Genomic DNA, 25,860 nt, shown 5'->3' with positions numbered 1-25,860 from the left:
GTAAATTATGCAGATTTTTTATTGAACATTTAATGTTAATCAATGATCTGTTAGAAATACAAAGATTCAAATAAATTCAAAATAATAAATATTGAACAGTTTTGGTTCAACTAATCAACGATTGAGTTCATTGATTATTTGAATAACTGATTTCAGGCCCAGATAACTCATCCTTTAATAAGCAGTGTTGTAATTTTTCCATATTTTTATGGTAATAAAAACATTTCCTGATGGTTCTGATCAGAAACAAGCAGAACGTTTGACCTTCATATACTTTATTTCCTTGAGAAACTTCAACATTACAGGATTTTTCATATTTCAACTCAGAAAACATGATAAACGTCGGAGCTTCAAGATGCTGCAGTCATAATAAACAAGCCTGAAGGATTCTGGGAAATAAGGCAGCGAGGTTCAGGAGGGCGAGCCGAGCGTCCGACGCCTCTGACCTAAACGCACCGACCCGACCCGGCAGAACCTCCCCCGGCGTCATGGCTGAGGCTTCCTGTCAGCTCAGAGGGGGACGAAGGCAGCATCATCATCAGTTCATCTGTGCAAAACCGGCCACTCGGAACCGGCCCACTCTACATTCACTCTGACCCAGACGGCGCTGAGGAAAGGCAGAAACTGACCAGAACCGGGTTCTGGTCAGGGAGGACAGCTCGTGTCCCTGAAGGCAGAAATGCAGGAAACAGAAGTAAGGCATGGCTGGCGCTGAACTGCAGTGTGTGTGTGTGTGTGTGAGTGTGTGAGTGTGTGTGTGTGTTCTTAAACCAGCTAATAAATACAAACATGGAGGAGAAACTGGTGACAGAACCAGCAGTCACCTTCTTCCCCTGATCTGAATCAGACTCAACCAGAAAGCAGGAAGAAAACTTGTCCCGTCATTTCCACCGACTCCGATTGTCTGCAGCTAAGTCAGAACAACGAGCCGTGTAGAAACACCATGTCTGTCTGTGTGTGTGTGTGTGTGTGTGTGTGTGTGTGTGTGTGTGTGTGTGAGAGAGAGAGAGAGAGAGAGATGTTACACATGAAGCTGCTATGTCGTTTTGAACAGGAACTTTGGCTTAAACACTTGTTAGTGTAGTACATGACAGCAGCCAGTAGGGGGCAGTGTGACGCATCGCTCCAGTTGAATCAGTTCAGATTCTGAAGGTTGAGGACGCGACGACAGGCGGGTGGAGGTCTGGGCCCGAGGTCACCGTGGGGTCATGGGCCGGTCCTCACAGAGCGGTGCTCTCGGTGTCCAGGTCGCAGGAGGAAGAGGAGCTGGCGGCGGCCGCGGGCTGCTGGTCCACGCTGAGCTCGGCTACGGAAGCCCGACCGGGTCTCTTCAAAGACATCAGCGGCTCTAAACGACACAGAACAGGTGATGATGATGATGATGATGATGAAGAGCTGTGCTCAGATGTTCACCTAACTATTAAACATCAATGGAGGGAAATGTTTAGATTCATTACATAGATTTGAACTCTTTTTATTATTTTTACATATTAATATTCTGGCTGAAACCAGAGTAAAGCTACAACGAGCTGCTCCTGTTTCCGAGCGATCTGATTGGACGCCCGAACTCACTGTTGTGCTAACTAGCTGATAGGCTAGCGTTAGCCGCTACAGGCTAACGCTAATCTTAGCCTCCACTGTCCAGATTCCTAAAGAATCTGAGGAACTCTGGGAATGTGATGAATCATCTCTGATGTTCAGGTCTGGATCACATAACTGTCCAAACATCAAACAAATGCAAAGTTTGAAAACTGACATTTAATCCGACCTCAAGTATCTGTCTGAACCAGTTTGTCCAGAATCCGGCGGCAGACTGACCGGGACAGAGGGACCGGGACTGACTGACCGGGACAGAGGGACCGACATGAGCTTCAGCTCTGGATGTTTCCGGGATGCGAACACGGAGCAAATTCTTCCTGCTGCTCTGACAGCTGACCAGCAGGGGGCAGAGTTCAGCTCAGTGGGGAAGCGTTACTAAACACATGCTAACTAGCACCAGGCTACATTGCAGACCAGCAGGTTTTCCATCAACAGTGCGAACAGAATGGTTCTCTATTGATCTGGTGACGTCAGGATCCCGATCGTATCTGTGGTCGTAAAATTCACAGATTTCCAAATCAGAAGCAGAAAGTCTTGCTTGGATCAAAGCTTGTGCAAAACCATCAACTTTCATAGGATCAACAAGAACAAAGCAGTTTGTGCTGGTGTGAGTTATTGATTTGATTTCTTTATGTCTGAATTAAAGAAAATCAATAACAAACATCCATCATGAACATCTGTTAGCTCAGTGCAGCAGGACTGACACTGATCCTGTACCTTGACGCCTGTCTGCTACAGCCTGACATTAGCTAAACACATCAACATGCAACGTGTATCTCACATGCAGTAAAGATTAGATTTTAGTAGGAAAGGCTTTTGACTAAACTGTTGCTCCTGTTAGCCTCTCTGTTAGCGCTGAGTCCAGCGCATCAGGCTGAGGCACAAAGCAAACATTAGACAACAAACCACAGGAATCAGCCACTGATTTCACAAGTGACCTAGAAAACCATGAAGCCCGACTGATGCAGCCTGGCAGGAACGATGAGCATCAGAGATCAGGAACGATAAGCATCAGAGATCAGGAACGATAAGCATCAGAGATCAGGAACGATAAGCATCAGAGATCAGGAACGATGAGCATCAGAGATCAGGAACGATACGCATCAGAGATCAGGAACGATACGCATCAGAGATCAGGAACGATACGCATCAGAGATCAGGAACGATACGCATCAGAGATCAGGAACGATACGCATCAGAGATCAGGAACGATACGCATCAGAGATCAGGAACGATACGCATCAGAGATCAGGAACGATAAGAATCAGCGATCAGGAACGATACGCATCAGAGATCAGGAACGATACGCATCAGAGATCAGGAACGATGAGCATCAGAGATCAGGAACGATACGCATCAGAGATCAGGAACGATGAGCATCAGAGATCAGGAACGATACGCATCAGAGATCAGGAACGATACGCATCAGAGATCAGGAACGATAAGCATCAGAGATCCGGAACGATACGCATCAGAGATCAGGAACGATACGCATCAGAGATCAGGAACGATACGCATCAGAGATCAGGAACGATACGCATCAGAGATCAGGAACGATACGCATCAGAGATCAGGAACGATAAGCATCAGAGATCAGGAACGATGAGCATCAGAGATCAGGAACGATACGCATCAGAGATCAGGAACGATAAGCATCAGAGATCAGGAACGATAAGCATCAGAGATCAGGAACGATATGCATCAGAGATCAGGAACGATATGCATCAGAGATCAGGAACGATGAGCATCAGAGATCAGGAACGATACGCATCAGAGATCAGGAACGATAAACATCAGAGATCAGGAACGATGAGCATCAGAGATCAGGAACGATGAGCATCAGAGATCAGGAACGATGAGCATCAGAGATCAGGAACGATGAGCATCAGAGATCAGGAACGATAAGCATCAGAGATCAGGAACGATACGCATCAGAGATCAGGAACGATACGCATCAGAGATCAGGAACGATACGCATCAGAGATCAGGAACGATACGCATCAGAGATCAGGAACGATACGCATCAGAGATCAGGAACGATACGCATCAGAGATCAGGAACGATACGCATCAGAGATCAGGAACGATGAGCATCAGAGATCAGGAACGATACGCATCAGAGATCAGGAACGATACGCATCAGAGATCAGGAACGATACGCATCAGAGATCAGGAACGATAAGCATCAGAGATCAGGAACGATGAGCATCAGAGATCAGGAACGATGAGCATCAGAGATCAGGAACGATAAGCATCAGAGATCAGGAACGATACGCATCAGAGATCAGGAACGATACGCATCAGAGATCAGGAACGATACGCATCAGAGATCAGGAACGAAGAGCATCAGAGATCAGGAACGATACGCATCAGAGATCAGGAACGATGAGCATCAGAGATCAGGAACGATACGCATCAGAGATCAGGAACGATAAGCATCAGAGATCCGGAACGATACGCATCAGAGATCAGGAACGATACGCATCAGAGATCAGGAACGATACGCATCAGAGATCAGGAACGATACGCATCAGAGATCAGGAACGATACGCATCAGAGATCAGGAACGATAAGCATCAGAGATCAGGAACGATGAGCATCAGAGATCAGGAACGATACGCATCAGAGATCAGGAACGATAAGCATCAGAGATCAGGAACGATAAGCATCAGAGATCAGGAACGATGAGCATCAGAGATCAGGAACGATACGCATCAGAGATCAGGAACGATACGCATCAGAGATCAGGAACGATAAGCATCAGAGATCAGGAACGATGAGCATCAGAGATCAGGAACGATGAGCATCAGAGATCAGGAACGATGAGCATCAGAGATCAGGAACGATGAGCATCAGAGATCAGGAACGATACGCATCAGAGATCAGGAACGATACGCATCAGAGATCAGGAACGATACGCATCAGAGATCAGGAACGATGAGCATCAGAGATCAGGAACGATACGCATCAGAGATCAGGAACGATGAGCATCAGAGATCAGGAACGATACGCATCAGAGATCAGGAACGATACGCATCAGAGATCAGGAACGATACGCATCAGAGATCAGGAACGATGAGCATCAGAGATCAGGAACGATGAGCATCAGAGATCAGGAACGATACGCATCAGAGATCAGGAACGATACGCATCAGAGATCAGGAACGATACGCATCAGAGATCAGGAACGATACGCATCAGAGATCAGGAACGATGAGCATCAGAGATCCGGAACGATGAGCATCAGAGATCAGGAACGATACGCATCAGAGATCAGGAACGATACGCATCAGAGATCAGGAACGATACGCATCAGAGATCAGGAACAGTAAGCATCAGAGATCAGGAACGATACGCATCAGAGATCAGGAACGATACGCATCAGAGATCAGGAACGATACGCATCAGAGATGAGGAACGATACGCATCAGAGATCCGGAACGATACGCATCAGAGATCAGGAACGATACGCATCAGAGATGAGGAACGATACGCATCAGAGATCAGGAACGATGAGCATCAGAGATCAGGAACGATACGCATCAGAGATCAGGAACGATAAGCAGAGATCAGGAACGATACGCATCAGAGATCAGGAACGATACGCATCAGAGATCAGGAACGATACGCATCAGAGATCAGGAACGATAAGCATCAGAGATCAGGAACGATACGCATCAGAGATCAGGAATGATGAGCATCAGAGATCTTGTCCACAGCTACATTGGTGCTGAGGTTTCTCACTGCAGAAAGCATTTTGCTGTGCATAATGCTGGAGGCATCGCTGCTCAAACGCCTTGATGTCATCCAGATGATGATATGAACCTGTTAGTTCGTCTGTGTTGCTGCAGCTGATATCTGGTGAAAATCCAGCAGAAATGATGCATCGGTCCAAGACGCCATGTTTCCATAGAAACAGTCTTTGTTTGAGGGACTTGCTGCCAGGTGGGCGGAGCTTAGTGAGGCCCATAAAGCTCTGAACTAGAAACAGCTGAACAGAACCGGGTTCAGACGATCCAAACGTTCAGGGACAGATGAATGAATGGATGAATGACCGGGTCGACCCGGCCCGAGGCTCATTGGGTCGACACTGAACGATTCGCTGCCCTGAAATAAATCCCTTTGTGGTTCTGGTTTTGTTGTGTTCAGAACTGGCCCGGCTGGCGGTCCGGTTTGAACGACCCAGTTTCCAGAACTCTGGTGGCTCTGGACATGTGTGACAGAGAAAGACGGTCAGAACCAGAATCTACCAACCTCACTCCCGCTGCTCTGCCCTGTGGAAGCATCAGTAACAGCGTTAGAACCCGGACCCGGCAGGGTTGGACCGGAACCGGGTCTCAGCTGGTACCCACCCGCCGTCTTGCAGACGTCGTTGGTGTCGCTGCTCATGGCGGGGGGCTGCGGCGGCGGCGGCACGCTGGGCCGGTTCCGAGGTTTCGGGACGGGACGCGGCCGTGGGAGCGACCCGAACCCAGACTGGGTCGGGGGCGGGACGGCGTCCTGGCCGGCGGCGGTGGGGGGAAGGAGGGAGGAGTCAGGGGGGGGCGGGGTTCCTGAAGGGGAGGGTTCTGGTTCTGGGCAGGGCGGGTCGGTCCAGGGCCCCGGAGCGGGAGGCGCCGGCGGCGGGTGGTTGGGGGCGTGGAGGGGGGGCTGGTTTGGAGTGGCGACGGGGCGCGGCGCAGGGCGGCGGCGAGGCGGGGCCGCAGGACGGCTTGGGAGGGGGCGGAGCCTGCTTCTTGGTACCTGGAGGACAGATGGACAGGTTCTGATCGGATAACCAGGTCACTGAAACCCAATTTACTAAAAGCCGTCACAATATGATGCTTGATATCAGTTCACGCATTCTGACTGGTTAGAGACCCGGTTCTGACCCGGTTCTGACCCGGTGCCGTGTTTATTCCTGTTTAACTCCACAAAGTGAAAAATCCTGAAGCTGCTGCTGCCCCAGCTGGTTGTTGCGAGGTCAGACTGCAGTGACTCACCTCGCCGCATCATGTGAGGACTGGGCCCCACGGATCCGGTCCCAGTCGGCTCGCCGCCTCCAGAACCGTCCCTCTGAGGAACCGGCGTGGGCGCCGCTGCAGCGCCGTCCCGCAGCTTCAGGCTGCTGGACAGAAACCAGAACAGAGTTGATCAGCAGGAGGTTCCGGTCCAAAACCAGCAGGCATCGTGTTCTGGACACTGTGGGTCAGAACCCGGGCTGAGCATCAGCTGCTGCTGTTCAACTCCAGCCGTCACATTTTATCTGATCCAAACAAACGATTCTCCCTGAACACAACGCGGCGTCAGTGAAAGACGGTGGCGGCAGCATCATGCTGTGGGAGGAAGGTCAGAGGTCACGGACGGAGCCAAACCCAGAAGAATCCTGGAGGAAAACCTGTGTGTGGGCTGGAGGTTCACCTTAAAGAGTGGCCTAGTCAAAGAGCAGAGCTGCTGGAAGCTGAGACTCATTATTTTACATTGGAGTCGACACTAAAATATTAATATTAATGATAGTGATGCTGTTGTGCCTCCGTCCTCCACCAGGGGGACGGCCTCCAGGCTGCAGCAGCAGCTCATCCAACATGTCTCCTTTAAACTCATCAAAACAGGAACTTATCCAGATTACTGTAATCTGATTACTGGACTGGATCCAGTGAGGTGTTGGATTACCAGAACAGCTGCTGCAGCAGCAGCTGCAGCAGCACAACTTACCTCAGCTCCTCTGTGTTCTGGATCAGCAGCTGCTGTGCTGCTGCCAGAGCAGCCAGATCCTGGACCAGGCTGAGTTGGGGCCATCTAGCCCCGACCCCCCCCACTGGAGGCGGGGTGTCAACCTGGGGGGCCTGGAGGCCATGAGGGACCCCAGGGTCCAGGATCGGGGCCTCTACGGGGGGCAGGGGAGGCTGGAAGGCAGGTGAGGTGTGCTGCTTTCTACCTAAGGTGCTACTGCCTCTACGGAGGGCGGGGTCCGACTGCTTGTTAGAGCTGGGGGGGGCAGGAGGACAAAACAGCATAGATTTACCCCAACGGCCCCTTCAGGTGGAAGAAATGCTGTTTATAAAGGAAATGAAATTGCGCCTCTGTCTCTTTAAATTTCCTGCCCTTTCTCAAACTCCGCCCCCAGGAAGTCATCCCAACATGGCTCCTCTATTAACCCTTTAACGTTTTTACTAGCACTGCTCTGAGCAGCTGCTCCTGTAATGAGCTCAGCTGCTTGCTAATTGCTGCTTGCTAATTGCTGCTGGCTAGTCTGAAGGAGCTGAAGCATGAAGGCGGGGCTAGGTGCACCCAGGTGTTCTATCAGCTGAATGGTTACCATGGAGCCTAAAGGATTCCTAACATGAAAGAATCAAAGCAGCACTGCAGGGAAAACATGATTTTATGATACCGGCCCTTTAAGAGGAAGAACTGAAGTCAGAATAAACTCCAGCAGGCGGATCAGAGGAGGAGGAGCTAAGGCTTCCTGGGGGCGGAGCTTAGGGTGATTACTTGTCTTTCCGCGCGGCGTCAGCGTCTGTTCCCTGCATGCTGCTCCTCTTCCTCTCCATGCTGCACTCGCCGTCCGGCGGGCTGCTGTGATTGGACGCTGCCGGCGGCGGCATCACAAACATGCCGGAAACATTAAACTCCACGTCTGGACAGGAAGCAGACCGTTACTATCATGTCCAGCATTCAGCCAGGAACAGGAAGTTCTAAAGCTCCACTTCCTGCTCCAGAGTGATGAAGGGCCAGAACCACAGCCGACCCAAAGGTCCGGTCCGGCCAGAACCTACCCTCAGGGAAGAACCAGTCAGCGTGCTGGATGATGGCTCTAAGTGGCCACCACATGCACCGAGGTCGCTGCCGCCATCTCCGCCAGGCGCCTGCAGCGAGACGAGAGCAGAGATGAGACCCAGACATGACTAGCCGATGACCGAGCGCCTGCTCCGCCTCCTACCCTTCGGTCTTGGCCCACAGCAGGTTGGGTCCCAGGACGATGGCCATGTTGCTCGGTGTCATTTTGTTGGTCTCGCTGTCCTGAGCCAGTCTAGCTAAGAACTTCACCAGGTACCTGCAGGGAGTCGCAGGAGACGGACGCTGAAACCTGAAACGCGGTGCGAATGAAAGGCTGAGCGGACTGACCTCAGGTTGTTCCTGTTTGTTCTTTGGTAGTTTATCACAGACCAGCCAGAGCGCCTGCAGCCGTTTATCTGGGTCTGAAACACTGGAACCAGAGGAACAGAGTGAGCCGTCAGCTTCAGGCGCCGGACAGACATCCTCCATGTCTGCAGGGAGCTGGGCGCCTTGCCTGGAGGCCTGGATCCACTCGTCATAAAGCTGGGAGGTCATCAGAGGGTCAGGCAGCTCCCGCAGGTACGACTTCAGAGCGCCTGGTTAAAGACACAGAAACAATCCACTGCACAAAGGCACAAAGGTCAACTGGCAGGAGAAAAACTACCCAGAAAACAACTGGACATTGATGCCCTTCATAGAGAAGTTTGGTTATTTTTGATAAGCTTGTGTCCAAAACCATTTGGGATCCTGAAGCAGGACTACTGATTAGGACTGGTTGATGTTTTAAGGATCTGTAACGATTCAGCTGAACTGAAATGGACCCATTTATTCAGTTTTTGACATGTTTTGAAATGCTAATGCTATTAGGATTCTTAATGACACTCCTATAATTCATTGGCTTACCAGATTTCAATGTATTTTTCAGTGGATTTACATATGATTGACCAAACTAATTTGTAATTAATGTTTGGTCAATCATTAATTATGATTAATGAAGTGTTTGAACTCCTGGAAGCTCAACCTCCAGTCTCAGCTCTGACAATTTTTCCAACAGGATATTCCCTATTGAGCTACAGCCATCTTCCCACAGCATGATACTGCCACCACCCTGCCTCACTGGGGGTGATGGTGAGTTAGAGTTAGCTAGCACTCAACATTTCAGTCTGTCCAACGCTGTTTTCTAACCTGAGTTTATGACTGAATAAAGGTGAAAAAGTTCTAGGGTGTGAATACTTTGGGCGGCAACTGCAGTGCCCCGCTATGAGCGGATTGGACCGTACCAGCGACAGCATGGGGGTCCGAGTAGAACTCCTCCAGCTGGGATGTGGAGCAGTCCAGCGCCGCCTTCAGCTTCTTCAACTTGGAGGCTCCAGCTGCAATCCTGAACAGACCCTGGAACGTACAATCAGGTAGAAATCTGAGTTAAAACACAGAGAAACTGCAAAAACAGACGTGTACAGAGAGCGTACTAGCAGAGGGCGTGCTAGCAGAGGGCTAGTACCCCCTCTGCTAGCACCCCCTCTGCTAGAAACCCCTCTGCTAGTACCCCCTCAACGCCCTGGTTGAGCTTCCAGGGCATACTAGCAGAGGGGTTGCTAGCAGAGGGGTTGCTAGCAGAGGGGTACTAGCAGAGGGTACTAGCAGAGGGGGTACTAGCAGAGGGGTTGCTAGCAGAGGGGGTACTAGCAGAGGGTACTAGCAGAGGGGTTGCTAGCAGAGGGGTTGCTAGCAGAGGGGGTACTAGCAGAGGGGGTACTAGCAGAGGGGTACTAGCAGAGGGGTTGCTAGCAGAGGGGTTACTAGCAGAGGGGTTGCTAGCAGAGGGGTTGCTAGCAGAGGGGGTACTAGCAGAGGGGTTGCTAGCAGAGGGGGTGCTAGCAGAGGGGGTACTAGCAGAGGGGTGCTAGCAGAGGGGGTACTAGCAGAGGGGTTGCTAGCAGAAGGGGTACTAGCAGAGGGGGTACTAGCAGAGGGGTTGCTAGCAGAGGGGGTGCTAGCAGAGGGGTTGCTAGCAGAGGGGGTATTAGCAGAGGGCGTGCTAGCAGAGGGGTTGCTAGCAGAGGGGTGCTAGCAGAGGGGGTGCTAGCAGAGGGCGTGCTAGCAGAGGTGGTACTAGCAGAGGGGTTGCTAGCAGAGGGGGTGCTAGCAGAGGGTACTAGCAGAGGGGGTATTAGCAGAGGGGGTACTAGCAGAGGGGTTGCTAGCAGAGGGGGTGCTAGCAGAGGGGGTATTAGCAGAGGGCGTGCTAGCAGAGGGCGTGCTAGCAGAGGGGTTGCTAGCAGAGGGGGTACTAGCAGAGGGGGTACTAGCAGAGGGCGTGCTAGCAGAGGGCGTGCTAGCAGAGGGCGTGCTAGCAGAGGGGGTATTAGCAGAGGGGGTATTAGCAGAGGGCGTGCTAGCAGAGGGCGTGCTAGCAGAGGGGTTGCTAGCAGAGGGGGTACTAGCAGAGGGGGTATTAGCAGAGGGCGTGCTAGCAGAGGGCGTGCTAGCAGAGGGCGTGCTAGCAGAGGGCGTGCTAGCAGAGGGCGTGCTAGCCTGTCCTCACCTCCTCTTTCATGCCGGTCTCCAGCAGCATCATAACGCAGGCCTCCATTGGCACGGCTATCTCTCTGCCGCTCCTCTTCAGGTGATCGTCCAGAGCCGTTCCAAACGCCGGTTTCTCCGTCCAGGAGTCTGAGCCGGAAAAGGAGACAGTAGAGGGAATGGAGATCATTTCTTTTCTTTACTATAATAGTTCATGTAAGAACCAGAAGAAATCCTGAATAAACTCGTATCTGCTGCGTCTTAACAAAAAAAAATCAGTTAGAAATCTACTTCAAATACACCAAACATCAGATTATTTAACTCCCTAATTGCTTCATCACGGTGGTTTCACACTGCAGATATTGTATAAAGCAACACCTTTAACTGAGATGCATCTTTCCATCATGGCCGTTTTGGGTTTGGTTTGTTTCTCTTCTTACTAATCTGCTTTTGTTTTAAGTGCTTTGGAAATAAATGGGGGAAAAATTGATCTTCCATTTAGAGACTTCACTTCATTTACGCTTCCGTCCCCATGGTAACTCCCCTGACATGAAGTGCAGAGATCATCCAATCTCTTCCGTATCCTCTCTGGCTGCCATATTGTTATGTCTTCTTATTGCCGTTTACCACCGTCAGTCTTCACTTGGACAGCTAGCATTAGCGTTAGCTGCTAAGCTCCTCCCCCTGCCGGGTACTGTGGTCATTTAAAAGCTTTTGAAATGTTCCTCCGTCTGCCTCTGTGGGACTAAGTCAGAAGGAAAATGTCTAGCAGGAGTTTGAGCATCGGACTGTGGGTCAAAGGTCGTTGTTGATACATGTTTACCGTCCAAAACTCTCCTAAACATTTCGTCCAATCAGCAGAGAAGTCAGAGTCAATAGTGATCAAAGACAGCGAGAAGGGAGGGCGGCTAGAAAAACCAGGTGTGTATGTGTGTGTGTGTGTGTTTGTGTATGCGTGTGTGTTTGTGTATGTGCGTGTGTGTTTGTGTATGTGCGTGTGTGTGTGTGTATGTGTGTGTGTGTGGAGGCTGGGCTGGTGAAGGCCACATGTTTGGTCCTGAGAGAAAACAGGTCAAACAGAAAACAACCAGGGCTGCAGAGCAAAGAAATAAAGCTAGATGAAATCTTCAGAGGACGACTCAAGTTTCACTAAATATGGCGAACAGGAAGTGAACAGATGAGCCGTTTGGGGTTTCCTGCAGGTTTGTACCTTCCTGTGCCTGGATGGCTGGCAGAACGCTCTCCAGCACAGACAAAGACTTCCTGTGGTAATCAGCCTGAGCCTCCAGGAGCTGCACTCACACACACACACACACACACACACACACACACACACACACACACACACACACACACACACACACACACACACACACACACACACACACACACACACACACACACAGAGGAGGGAGGGATCAGCTGATGCACAAACACCATGGATCAATAAGCTGCTGGGCCTCCTGGCGGCTCTGCAGACATGAACTCACCGTGATGAAGTAGCGAGCGTAGTCGCCTTCTTTAGAGAAGAAGCTGTACATGTCTGCAGCCAGCTGGTCCTGTTCCACAAACCGATAATCACAAGACAACAACGACTCGTCATTAACTACAGAATAAAGACTAAAACAGGACATTTACTGAAACACAGCCATAATGAAGCCAAACTATACAAAATATCAAAACACTGAGCATGTAAAATAAGAACATTATTAGTCTGTCAATCTGTTCTAACTCCTCTGGTTCAGTTTCAGCTTCACATCCTGGAAGATTTATCACCCTAATTAATCAGGTAATCAATAATAATCCCCAGATCTTCCATACTCTGCATTTCTGTTCAGCTTTTCATGTGTGAAGGATTTTTAACTGCAGATGATCAAACTTTCACTAAAGCAATGAAAAGTTAGTTACTTTAAGAAAAGAAAATGTTTATTTTCTTACTTTATTTGCATCTTTCAATAAACTTCTAATCAGTGGCGGAGTCATTACCATTTCCACTGGAAATGGTCATTTTAAAATATAATACTTATGAGATCGGGAAAGATTTGCCAGGAAAACTGTAATTTCCGGCTGTCCCTGAAGGCAGCCCGATGCCCGACGCTGTTCATTGGTTAAACTGACATGTTGGTTCCTGCTTGATCCAAAACACATCAACGGCTTTAGAGTTACAGCGTCAGGAGTTCTGCAGGTATTTCCAACATTTTACGCTCAGCAGTAACCGCTGTTACCTTCCTAATGAGAGGCGGCTCTTGTCATACATTTCTAAAAAGAAAACAAATGGTTGTGTACCGCTGCATAGTGCCTCGTTTATTATATTAGCCATGCTAGTGCTGATAGATCGTGTTTTAGACAGATTCTTTTAACATGTTTTAGTGACATGCTGCCCTCTAATGTTTTATATCTCCCAGCTCTTGCTTGAAATGTGTGGTAAGAATATGAGAAAAACCATTAAGTTTTATAATGACTGAAATGTAAGTAGGCTATGTCATATGAAAGCTTTGAATTATGACCTCACTAGTTATATTAATTAATTTTGAACAAAAGGAAACAAATATTTTTTCCTTTGGTTCATCATTTATATATGGACCCTCTGATAAAGCCTTGCTCACCCTTTGGCCCCCATTGGAAAAAAGTCGAGCTCCGCCACTGCATCTAATATTCAGAGGTTAAATGAAAATTCTGCAGAATGTGGCTTTAATCTGAATGTCAAAATAATCACCAGAATAATATTTACTGAAAATTGTTATTTGCGGCCCGAAATATTATGATTTTAAAAACATCATAATAGAATAAAATATGTAAAAAAAACAAACTATGTTGCTGTAAATTACATCATTGGAAACGCTGCAACCTGCTGCACTGGTTTCAACCCAGTTAGTTTACTGCTGCCTGCATGCCAGTGAGCAAGGCAACATCATGACGGAGTTATGATGGAGTTATGAGGGAGTTATGATGGAGTTATGAGGGAGTTATGAAGGAATTATGAGGGAGTTATGAAGGAGTTATGATGGAGTTATGAAGGAGTTATGAAGGAATTATGAGGGAGTTATGAAGGAGTTATGAAGGAGTTATGAGGGAGTTATGAAGGAGTTATGAAGGAGTTATGATGGAGTTATGAAGGAGTTATGAGGGAGTTATGAAGAAGTTATGAGGGAGTTATGAGGGAGTTATGAAGGAGTTATGATGGAGTTATGAAGGAGTTATGAAGGAGTTGTGAGGGAGTTATGAAGGAGTTATGAGGGAGTTATGAGGGAGTTATGAAGGAGTTATGAAGGAGTTATGAGGGAGTTATGATGGAGTTATGAAGGAGTTGTGAGGGAGTTATGAAGGAGTTATGAGGGAGTTATGATGGAGTTATGAAGGAGTTGTGAGGGAGTTATGAGGGAGTTGTGAGGGAGTTATGAAGGAGTTATGAAGGAGTTATGATGGAGTTATGAAGGAGTTATGAGGGAGTTATGAAGGAGTTATGAGGGAGTTATGAAGGAGTTGTGAAGGAGTTATGAAGGAGTTGTGAAGGAGTTATGAGGGAGTTATGAGGGAGTTATGAAGGAGTTATGAGGGAGTTATGAAGGAGTTATGAGGGAGTTATGAAGGAGTTATGAGGGAGTTATGAGGGAGTTATGAAGGAGTTATGAAGGAGTTATGAGGGAGTTATGAAGGAGTTATGAGGGAGTTATGAGGGAGTTATGAAGGAGTTATGAGGGAGTTATGAAGGAGTTATGAAGGAGTTATGAGGGAGTTATGAGGGAGTTATGAAGGAGTTATGAGGGAGTTGTGAGGGAGAAATGTCTGATATGTTTCAAAAACTTAATCAGTGAAGAAGCAGGATGTTACAGCGTCTCTGAAGTCCCATTTTCTTCTGTGATGTTATAAAGCTGCAAAGTGACCACAGAGCATTGCCATCGGTGACCTTGCAGAGCTCCACTTTGTTCATGGCCTCATCCACCTCTTCCTTCAGCAGGTCCGCCTTGGCCGTCAGTGCCTGAGTGTTTGTTCCTGAGATTATTGACTTGGTCGCCTGCAACCACCTGAGTCCAGAGCAACAAGGCAAAGCAAATGTTAGAAAGACGGAGGAAGGCCCGGAAACGTTCAGAACCACGTGGACGCAGACGGACCGGGCTCTGGCAGAATCGTAGTCCAACACCAACTTGGCCAGCTGCTTCCTCTGCTTCAGGATGTTTGGGATTTCTACCTGAAATCACCAAGCAGGACAGAAACATTCCAGTTCAATATGCCAGCACGCATCCAGGAGGAAGTCGGCCCAGGTTCCTCCATCGCAATGGACCAGAACCAGCCAGTCAGCGTGTCGGACCTCTGCCAGCTGGCTGAGCGGGTCCAGAACCTCCTTCTCCATCTGCAGCTCGTGCTGCATCAGCTCCATGGCCAGACGGTTCTCCACCTCGCCGCACACCTCCATCATCTTCCTGTGGACACAGACAGGATCAGCCTGGGCGACAGTTTCTCACCTGGAACCGACGGCAGCTGATACCGGACTCACCCGATCAGTAAGTCCTCCCCCAGCTGGGTTCCTCCCTCTACCATGGCCTGGGACAGAGCGGTGAGAGGAAGCTTTTTCTGAAACAACACAGTAGCTGACATTAGAGGACACCAGCAGCTCGGGATCTGCAGCTGCAGCCAGTGGAAGAGCCTTCAGCAGCTTCCACTGAGCAGGACAAGAGGAGGAAGACTAGGGAGGAAGATTAAATGATGAAGAGCTGGAGATGAAGATCCAGTTCTGCTTCCCAAAGTTTCATGCATGGAAACCAGACGCTGAGATGGAAAGGAGAGGAAGACGTGACGATTCAGGAGGTTTTTACCTGACCGTTTCCTGTATAGAGGCGCGGGACAGACTGGTCAGAAACAGAAACAGAACATCATGGAGCATTCTGCCGACTCCTGCAGAAACAACTCGGACATTTAGGGATGAACAAAGGCTCAGGTGATGAACTTACATGTCTCTTCTCTGCTTCTGCTCCGATGTGACCCTGCAGACACGACACCATCTTCTTGTGCGTGTTGTGGGAAACAACGCGGACCAACTCCATGCGCCGCTCAATCTGTCAGCAACAAACACCTGAAACTTTCACAACACTTACACTTCGTCCCTTCAAAAACTCAAGTTCAAAAGTTCGTCTTAGCAGCTAACTGCAGCGGGATGGAAATTACACATGCTTTTAATTTTTGTAGATATGATATCTGATTCATTCACCGGGTCAGGAGAAGGAAAACCCTAAAACGTGACCGGGACCACCGGGCGGGTCCAGGGCGGTCCGGCCCGGCTCCGCTCCGACCGAGATCCGCCAATCGGGTTCAAAGATGGCCGCCGCAGCAGCTCTGTGGGGGGCGGGGTCCCCGTCCTGCCAGGTGTCAGCATTAGACTGACTCACCTTCTGATGAGTTAAATTAGCTTAAAGCCTGAAGTTGGTGGCAGCATGAGGATGGAAACTGGATCAAAGCGCCAGTTGGAAACAGGAAGTAAACAGAGACGAAGTCAAGATTCCTCTGTTCCCCATCCCACGTCATTCCTGACCCCGGCAGCGACCCGGCATTCCCAGAGCAGCTGGGCTTCATGCAGCACCAACACACACACCAGGAGCATCAGGGCCTGAAGCGGTGTGGATCCCTGGTTGGACTCATGATGCGTCGCAGGTCAGGGAATCCCGAAGACACGACCCGAGTTTATCATCGACTAGAAAACGAGTCCTGGATGTGACTCAGTTCCAGTCATGACGAGATTCTTTCTGGAGACGTTTCTGGTATCAGAACAAGTTATCATCAAGACCCATACGGCAAGTACCAACAATCATTGAAGCTTGTAGATGGATTTTAATATTTAAAAGCAGCTCCACAAAATCAGAGACTGAAAATATAATCCAGAGTCCTGGATCATTGCAGAAATGCAGGAAGTGAGCGGTTATGACTCCACAGAAAATATCCGGGATGACAGGACTGCAGTTCACTGTCTGGATTTAATGTCTACATGAATAAAACAGGAACTGGAGTTTCAGTTGGTTTTTTTATTAGGGAAGCTAAAAGCTAAAGACGACGCAGAATCGAACCATCGGACCAGGCAGGAAGTTTTGATTCCTTACAGCTGCAACCAGAAATATGCAGGAATAATCTGAAGGATGACGATTCAGTTTTAGGAAACCTGGACAACAAAACTGGAGCCTAATGCAGCTTCAGGACGATGGAGAATATTTCGATAAGCCTGTCAGAAGAGGAAGTGCTGGTCGCAGCGTCTCGGCGGCGTTTGGCGCCTGAACATGAGGAACCAAAACATTTAAATGTGACATCACTTCCTGTCTGTAGCAGAACAACCAATCAGCTGAGTAGACAGATTTAATTCCCACATGAGGACCAGACTGATGGCTGAGGAAATCACTCTTCTAGACTTTTAGGCTGGAACACAGAGCAGATGGAGTGGCGCTGCTTCCAGCCAATCAGACGGCTGCTTGGTGACTCCAGTGAGACGCTAACAGGTGTAGCCGAGATGGGAGGGAATGATTTACCTGCAGGAGGTCATCGCTGAGGACTTCTGTCTTCTCTGCTCTGTGGGGAGAAAACAGGAACATCAATCCTCTGATCAGGAACATAATCCACCTCAACGCGTTTCCTAAATACCGTCCAGCTTCATGCCACCAGCAGGCCCTCCTCGTCTCTCTGAATGTGCCTCATTAGTTCATTGTGTCATCTATGACAGCTTTACTGATCAATACAGATTCTAAAACAACAGAAGAAGACAGCTGTTGTGTTTCTGCTCTCAGTTTCTGGTCTTGCCTTCATGTCTGCAGAGATTTGAGGCGTCATGGCCGCGGCGGCCAGACAGTCATGCAGATCTGAGCCTATTAGTAGCAAACTAAGAGCTGACGTGGAAGAGGTCATGCAGATTAGGTTCAGTTACAGAATGAGGAGGGAACCGGCCGAGAGGGGAACGACTCCAGGTTCACCAGAAACACGTTTATTTACACTAAACCTGATATTTCTAGGAGAAAAGACCAACATGATCAGACTGCTGTCTGATCCTGCCAACATGTATGAGTATTAATCAGCACCAGGCCTTATTAACAGCACTCATTTTGACCTGTGGATTTTGTTTCTGGTGCCCATAAAGCTGATGCACAGCGACTTCCACCAGAGATTATTGATTACATAGATTCTAACTCAATAAATCTAAATTATTATTTATTTTTTGGACACATAAAGGTTCTTCCTGAACCCATGCTTTCTTATCTGCCGATAAATCTAACGCTAAAGCTACATCGCTAACAGCAGCGATGGAGGCCGATTCTCTCGGTTAGTTTCTGTTTCCAAACGATCTGATTGGATGATGGAAGAGACTATCGTTGTCTTCAAGTTGTGCTAACAGCAGTTAGGCTATCAGAAGCCATGCTAGCCTAAAATAGCATCTGAATGCTAACATTTAGCAGCTAATGCTAATGTTAGCATTCACAGTCCAGATTTCTAAAGAAGCTCCATGAACTATGAACTCATCTCTGATGTTCAGATCTGATGGCATTTACTTGATGATGAGCTTATTTGACTATTTAATTGAACATTTAAAAACCAACAAAAGGGCTTTTGAATTGAAAATGTTTATTTTGTTGAAATATACAGTTTGAATAAAATGTGATTATATAACTACAGACCCTGAAATAACCATTAAACATTTTAATCTTGTATTAATGCATGTTTAAGCTACAAAGTGAAAAACAGCAGCAGCAGCAGCCCCATCTGCAGCAGCAGCAGCCCCATCTGCAGCAGCAGCAGCCCCATCTGCAGCAGCAGCAGCCCCATCTGCAGCAGCAGCAGCCCCATCTGCAGCAGCAGCAGCCCCATCTGCAGCAGCAGCAGCAGCCCCATCTGCAGCAGCAGCAGCAGCCCCATCTGCAGCACCAGCCCCATCTGCAGCACCAGCCCCATCTGCAGCACCAGCCCCATCTGCAGCAGCAGCAGCCCCATCTGCAGCAGCAGCAGCCCCATCTGCAGCAGCAGCAGCCCCATCTGCAGCAGCAGCAGCCCCATCTGCAGCAGCAGCAGCAGCCCCATCTGCAGCAGCAGCAGCAGCCCCATCTGCAGCAGCAGCAGCAGCCCCCATGCCTGCAGCAGCAGCAGCAGCCCCATCTGCAGCAGCAGCAGCCCCTATGCCTGCAGCAGCAGCAGCAGCCCCATCTGCAGCACCAGCCCCATCTGCAGCAGCAGCAGCCCCATCTGCAGCAGCAGCCCCATCTGCAGCAGCAGCAGCCCCATCTGCAGCAGCAGCAGCAGCCCCATCTGCAGCAGCAGCAGCAGCCCCATCTGCAGCAGCAGCAGCAGCCCCATCTGCAGCAGCAGCAGCAGCCCCTATGCCTGCAGCAGCAGCAGCCCCATGCCTTCAGCAGCAGCAGCCCCATGCCTTCAGCAGCAGCAGCCCCCATGCCTGCAGCAGCAGCAGCAGCCCCGCCTGCAGCAGCAGCAGCCCCGCCTGCAGCAGCAGCTTCTCCATGAACCCCAGTAACCTGCCACAGCTGCTTCCACTTACAGCCGACGGAGAGAGGCCGCGGCACCAAAACACAGACGCTGCGCTTTAGAGCCGGGGGTTTATTGGTGAGGGCCTGGGCTCGGCTCGGAGGGAAACTGCAAAAAACTCATGACTAGGAACAATGCAACCAGCAACTGCGATACTACGGCTTCCCTTTGGCCTCCCGCAGAAAGCCAGGAGCAAAACTATCACATCAGGTTTCTCTGGAGGAGCTGGTTTGTCTTTCTGATGCACTTTGAGGCTTTTATTAGCAGCAGGATGTAAATAGACTGAACCACAAACTTCAAGTGTTTATTGGGACCTAACACACACACACACACACACACACACACACACACACACACACACACACTCCCCAGTCTGGAGCCATTGTTCTGCCATTAGCTCGTTGCTAACGCTAACCTAGTTAGCTTCAGAGCCACTGGATAACGGCGCTAACTGGCTGCAGCTAGTGATTTTTTAGAAATTATTCTCATTAAAGACACATTCTGCAGATTTTTCATTTTACCACCTAAACCTTTTTTATATAATATTAGAAATAATAAAATTCCTGTTTTAAAAATCAGAAAATGAAGATGCTTTTGTTTGAAGATCCTCTTTTTTCCATCTGCAGCTGAAAAGAGTTTCTGCTTAGTTCTTATTATTTCTGATTAACAAAGCAATAACTGGATGCAAAAGATCCTGAAAATGATTATTTTCCAGAATGTGAACCGGGTAGAATAGAAAGTTTCCATGTTTCCATTCATGGCCGGTTCTGGTTCCGTTGGTTCTGGTTCTGTTGGTTCTGGTTCCGTTGGTTCTGGTTCCGTTGGTTCTGAGCCGTTGGTTCTGGTTCTGTTGGTTCTGGTTCCGTTGGTTCTGGTTCTGTTGGTTCTGGTTCCGTTGGTTCTGGTTCTGTTGGTTCTGGTTCCGTTGGTTCTGGTTCCGTTGGTTCTGAGCCCTTGATTCTGGTTTCGTTGGTTCTGGTTCTGTTGGTTCTGGTTCCGTTGGTTCTGGTTCCGTTGGTTCTGGTTCTGTTGGTTCTGGTTCTGTTGGTTCTGAGCCCTTGGTTCTGGTTCCGTTGGTTCTGGTTCCGTTGGTTTCTGAGCCGTTGGTTCTGGTTCTGTTGGTTCTGGTTCCGTTGGTTCTGGTTCCGTTGGTTCTGGTTCTGTTGGTTTGGTTCTGTTGGTTCTGAGCCCTTGGTTCTGGTTCCGTTGGTTCTGGTTCCGTTGGTTCTGAGCCGTTGGTTCTGGTTCTGTTGGTTCTGGTTCCGTTGGTTCTGGTTCCGTTGGTTCTGGTTCTGTTGGTTCTGAGCCCTTGGTTCTGGTTCTGTTGGTTCTGAGCCCTTGGTTCTGGTTCCGTTGGTTCTGAGCCCTTGGTTCTGGTTCTGTTGGTTCTGAGCCCTTGGTTCTGGTTCCGTTGGTTCTGGTTCTGTTGGTTCTGGTTCCGTTGGTTCTGGTTCCGTTGGTTCTGGTTCTGTTGGTTCTGGTTCCGTTGGTTCTGGTTCCGTTGGTTCTGGTTCTGTTGGTTCTGGTTCCGTTGTTCTGGTTCCGTTGGTTCTGGTTCTGTTGGTTCTGGTTCTGTTGGTTCTGAGCCCTTGGTTCTGGTTCTGTTGGTTCTGGTTCTGTTGGTTCTGGTTCTGTTGGTTCTGGTTCCGTTGGTTCTGAGCCGTTGGTTCTGGTTCCGTTGGTTCTGGTTCCGTTGGTTCTGGTTCCGTTGGTTCTGGTTCTGTTGGTTCTGGTTCCGTTGGTTCTGCCGGTGTTCTCCAGGTACTGAATGTGATGCAGACGTCTGGAGCCTCAGAGGATCATCAGTCGTTTGCTTCCTGGGACGAACCAACAAGACAGCAACTGTTCTGCTGAGTCAGCTGATCAGAACCAACATGGCCGACTCAATATGCCGCACCGCAGCAGCAAAGTCAACGCGCCGTCCTGCGCCCTCATCTGAACCGTAACCATGGTGATTCACGATGAAAGTATACAGGAAGTGAAAGATGACATCATGAGCAAGATGGACAGACCGTTAGCGTCCGATCAGCAGGAAGAGTCGGCAGATGGTCCAGATGGACCTTGGACTGCAGGTGACCCCGCCTCTCACCCTTCCCACCCCACCAGGTGTCAGAACATGGCGGGACGATAAACTCTAGTTCTGACACGTTTTGTCACTTCTCACTAAAACAAAATATAAAACGTTTCAATTTAACAAGTTTCACGTCTCGTTTTTCTTGCGATGCAAAGAATGTTCCTGGTTCCTTCTGCTGCATCTACAATCACACAAGTGTTGCTGTTTTCCGGTGACCAACTCTAATTAAAACGGAAGACATTTTGGCTTTAATCAGATGAATCTCGTTTTCCCGGCTCTGTAGTTTTCCAACCTTATTAATCTTCCAGAGAACTGAGAGCATTTCAAACTAAATGATGCCAAAGTTCCTCAGAAAATAGTTTCCTGTAATCATCCAGAGTGAAACATCCTCAGTGAAGCAACATGATGAGGAATCCAACCCACAACCTGCTGCAGATGAGTGCCTGCATCAGCCTGACCTCTGACCCCCAGCCCCACCCAGGGCGGAGCACAGGGGGAACCTCAGGTCCAGCCTGAGGTTCCCCCTGTGCCATCAGAACATTGACCCGGTTCTGGTAACAACTTCACATCAATGATGTCATAAAATCCAACAAATGAAAGGAGGAGATGAGTACAAACATCATTTCTTCGTTTTTCATGGACCAGGCTGTGCAGCGCCGCCCCCTGCTGGCCGAATCCATCCAGGCTCTGAAGCCTGTGGCATGCAGAGCGCAGCCATGGCAACAAGGGATGTTCATAATCCTAATTCTTCATAATTCTGTGGAATTATTGTTCATTTTGGATATGCGTATAGCCCTTAAACATCCTGTGAAGATTTTTACTCGGCTGATTCTAGGTTCTTCTCCTCTGACCAGACTGCCTCGCTAGAACGGTTCGAGGTCAAACGCAGTAAAACAGAGCAGCTTACATGAAGAAATAAAAGATGTTTGTTGACCTGAATCGTGTGCTGCCTGCTCTGCTTGCGTCGGTTTCTCCAGAAAATGGAGTCAGCTTCCTGTTTGTAGAAGACAGAGGAGAGACTTCCTGCGCCGCCGCACTCTGGACGCGCTGTTCTGCCTTCGCACAATCACAGGAACCCGGGGCGGCGGGGACGGCCGCCGAGCTGCAGAGACACGCAGCCTGACGGCCACTGCAGACTCCGCCTGAACCTGGCAGAGTCTAACCCCTCTGGTGAAGACGCAGCAGCAGGAAAACATTCGTCTGCTTCTGCATTTTGCTCTGCTGCTGCTGTAAGAACCAAACGGTGACTTTCCAGCTGTGCAGCTTGGTGTTGGAGCTGATTCTGTCTCCTTGTCTCACCTCAGCGTTTCCACTGAGGGCCTATAAGGACATTTCTTTTCTCTTAAAGGGGCGGTACTGTGTGTTTTCAATTTTCTTCAAATTGGGCCTCTGTCTCGTTAAGAACTTCTGCTCTTCCTGAAGCTCCGCCTCCAGAAAGTCATCCCAACATGGCTCCTCTATTAACCCTTTAAGGTTTCAACCAGTGCTGCTGAGCATCAGCTGCTATAATGAGCTGTTTGCTAATTGTAGCTGGCTAGTCTGAAGGAGCTGAGAGTGGGAGGAGCTGCACATTGAAGGTGTAGCTATGTTTATCTGTTTAATAGCTGAAAGATCAAAAAGTTGATTTTACACAATACCGGCCCTTTAAATAAAGTTTGAGTTGCAACATGGAAACGCTGGTGACCCCAACCAGACGACGCATCAGATCCTGTTTTATCCTGAATTCAGGAAATCACTGAGCTGCTGCAGCAACGCCTGCTCCTGCTGCAGCAACGCCTGCTCCTGCTGCATCACTGCGGCTCAACTCAAACCTGGATCCTCAGTGACTGTCACGAAGGTCGCGATCAATAATCGACAGGTTGCTGAACACAGTGGCGGGGTAAATATTCTGCTGGACGGTTTTAATAAAATCACAGCCAACCGAATCATTCAGTCCTTTCATTTGTGCAACTTCCTGTGTGATTATTAGATAAACATCCGAACTGAAAACTTCTCAGCGTTTTTTAACGCATTTTTGAAGCATAAATCCGCAGTAAGGGCTTTATTGCAGATTTATTGCCGAGTTGGATAATTTAATAATGGTTCATTTGTGAATAAAAGGATTATTAAATATATAAATATAAAGGATTATTCACAGCTGCAAAAGCTGGACAATGTCAGAAAGATGCAGGCTCTATAAATTTCCTCCAAACCGACAGATTTCCAAATCTTTTGGTTTTATGATGGATCTGTGGCTTGTCAGTAACATCTTATAATGTGATCCATTCTTCTGGGGTTTTATTCCCCACAGGTTAAAATGTTTTTTCCGCATTGTGGCCTAAACAAAGTCTCCCCCCTGCTGCGCGCAGCCTCATGATCTGAAACGCATGAAATGCTCCGATTATATCCATATTTAGTCTCCTGTGACTTCTGTTTGCCTGACTTCAAACGGAAAGTAACGGAGTGCTTTCAGAACCAGAGCAGCGGTTCTGGTTCCGTCCAGCTGGACCTCCACTGACCTGCCAACCGTCTGATTAGCGAGCTGCTTCATCCGATTGAACTGCTTCTTCATCCTGGCTCCTCCGCCAGCCGAGGCTCTTCAGGTCGGGCTTCTCCAGCGGGTTCCGGCCCAGTCACCCGAACTTCCCGAACCGCCCAGCCGTCGCTCTGGCAGGGAGAAACAAGCCAGAACCATTGGAGCCCGAACCCAGTGGGAAGAGGCAGCTAGCAGCTCCAGCTAGCAGCTCCAGCTAGCCCGCTGGAAAACTTTCCCTTAGGTCCGACATCCCAGCAGAACCTCCCAGAACCGCCCAGAACCGCCCAGAACCTCCTTCTGGGCCCATTTACGTACATTAGAGTCCAGAAGTGAGAGGCGGTGAACTTTCAGCGGCTCTTCATGGCTGCTGTCCGGACCGTTAGCCGAGGAGCTAGCAGCGCAACGATCCTGGAGGGAGACCTCTTCCTCTCCTCTTCCTCTCCTCTTCCTCTCCTGCTCCTCTTCCTCTCCTCTTCCTCTCCTGCTCCTCTTCCTCTCCTCTTCCTCTGCTGCTCCTCTTCCTCTCCTGCTCCTCTTCTCTCCTCTTCCTCTCCTCTTCCTCTCCTCTTCCTCTGCTGCTCCTCTTCCTCTGCTGCTCCTCTTCCTCTCCTCTTCCTCTGCTGCTCCTCTTCCTCTCCTCTTCCTCTGCTCTTCCTCTGCTGCTCCTCTTCCTCTCCTCTTCCTCTGCTCTTCCTCTGCTGCTCCTCTTCCTCTCCTCTTCCTCTGCTCTTCCTCTGCTGCTCCTCTTCCTCTCCTCTTCCTCTGCTCTTCCTCTGCTGCTCCTCTTCCTCTGCTGCTCCTCTTCCTCTCCTCTTCCTCTGCTCTTCCTCTCCTCTTCCTCTGCTGCTCCTCTTCCTCTGCTCTTCCTCTGCTGCTCCTCTTCCTCTGCTCTTCCTCTGCTGCTCCTCTTCCTCTCCTCTTCCTCTGCTGCTCCTCTTCCTCTCCTCTTCCTCTGCTCTTCCTCTCCTCTTCCTCTGCTGCTCCTCTTCCTCTGCTCTTCTCTGCTGCTCCTCTTCCTCTCCTCTTCCTCTGCTCTTCCTCTGCTGCTCCTCTTCCTCTCCTCTTCCTCTCCTCTTCCTCTGCTCTTCCTCTGCTGCTCCTCTTCCTCTCCTCTTCCTCTGCTCTTCCTCTCCTCTTCCTCTGCTGCTCCTCTTCCTCTGCTCTTCCTCTGCTGCTCCTCTTCCTCTCCTCTTCCTCTGCTCTTCCTCTGCTGCTCCTCTTCCTCCTCTTCCTCTGCTCTTCCTCTGCTGCTCCTCTTCCTCTCCTCTTCCTCTGCTGCTCCTCTTCCTCTCCTCTTCCTCTGCTCTTCCTCTGCTGCTCCTCTTCCTCTGCTCTTCCTCTTCCTCTCCTCTTCCTCTGCTCTTCCTCTCCTCTTCCTCTGCTGCTCCTCTTCCTCTCCTCTTCCTTCTCTTCCTCTGCTCTTCCTCTGCTGCTCCTCTTCCTCTCCTCTTCCTCTGCTGCTCCTCTTCCTCTCCTCTTCCTCTCCTTTCCTCTGCTCTTCCTCTCCTCTTCCTCTCCTGCTCCTCTTCCTCTGCTCTTCCTCTCCTCTTCCTCTGCTGCTCCTCTTCCTCTCCTCTTCTTCTCCTCTTCCTCTGCTCTTCCTCTCCTCTTCCTCTCCTGCTCCTCTTCCTCTGCTGCTCCTCTCCTCTTCCTCTGCTCTTCCTCTGCTGCTCCTCTTCCTCTCCTCTTCCTCTGCTGCTCCTCTTCCTCTCCTCTTCCTCTGCTGCTCCTCTTCCTCTCCTCTTCCTCTGCTCTTCCTCTGCTGCTCCTCTTCCTCCTCTTCCTCTGCTCTTCCTCTGCTGCTCCTTTCCTCTCCTCTTCCTCTGCTCTTCCTCTGCTGCTCCTCTTCCTCTCCTCTTCCTCTGCTCTTCCTCTGCTGCTCCTCTTCC

The 25,860-nt window shown here is 49.5% G+C and overlaps 1 long non-coding RNA gene and 1 pseudogene across 1 annotated transcript; one reads left to right on the top strand and one right to left on the bottom strand.

Moving 5' to 3' along the window:
• Positions 1 to 268: 268 nt before the first annotated feature.
• Positions 269 to 24,494, bottom strand: LOC129377719 (rho GTPase-activating protein 17-like; annotated as a pseudogene).
• Positions 1,251 to 9,676, top strand: LOC129377748 (uncharacterized). The gene is made up of 3 exons (XR_008607968.1): positions 1,251 to 1,366; positions 9,409 to 9,482; positions 9,562 to 9,676. It is a non-coding gene; the product is annotated as an uncharacterized LOC129377748 (long non-coding RNA).
• Positions 24,495 to 25,860: the final 1,366 nt, after the last annotated feature.

The sequence above is a fragment of the Poeciliopsis prolifica genome, unplaced genomic scaffold (assembly GCF_027474105.1).
Source record: "Poeciliopsis prolifica strain line A6 unplaced genomic scaffold, Auburn_PproV2 SCAFFOLD049, whole genome shotgun sequence".
In the NCBI taxonomy this organism is placed as follows: domain Eukaryota; kingdom Metazoa; phylum Chordata; class Actinopteri; order Cyprinodontiformes; family Poeciliidae; genus Poeciliopsis; species Poeciliopsis prolifica.
Note: the sequence above shows the minus strand (reverse complement) of the source record. Positions and strands in the feature narration are given on the sequence as shown.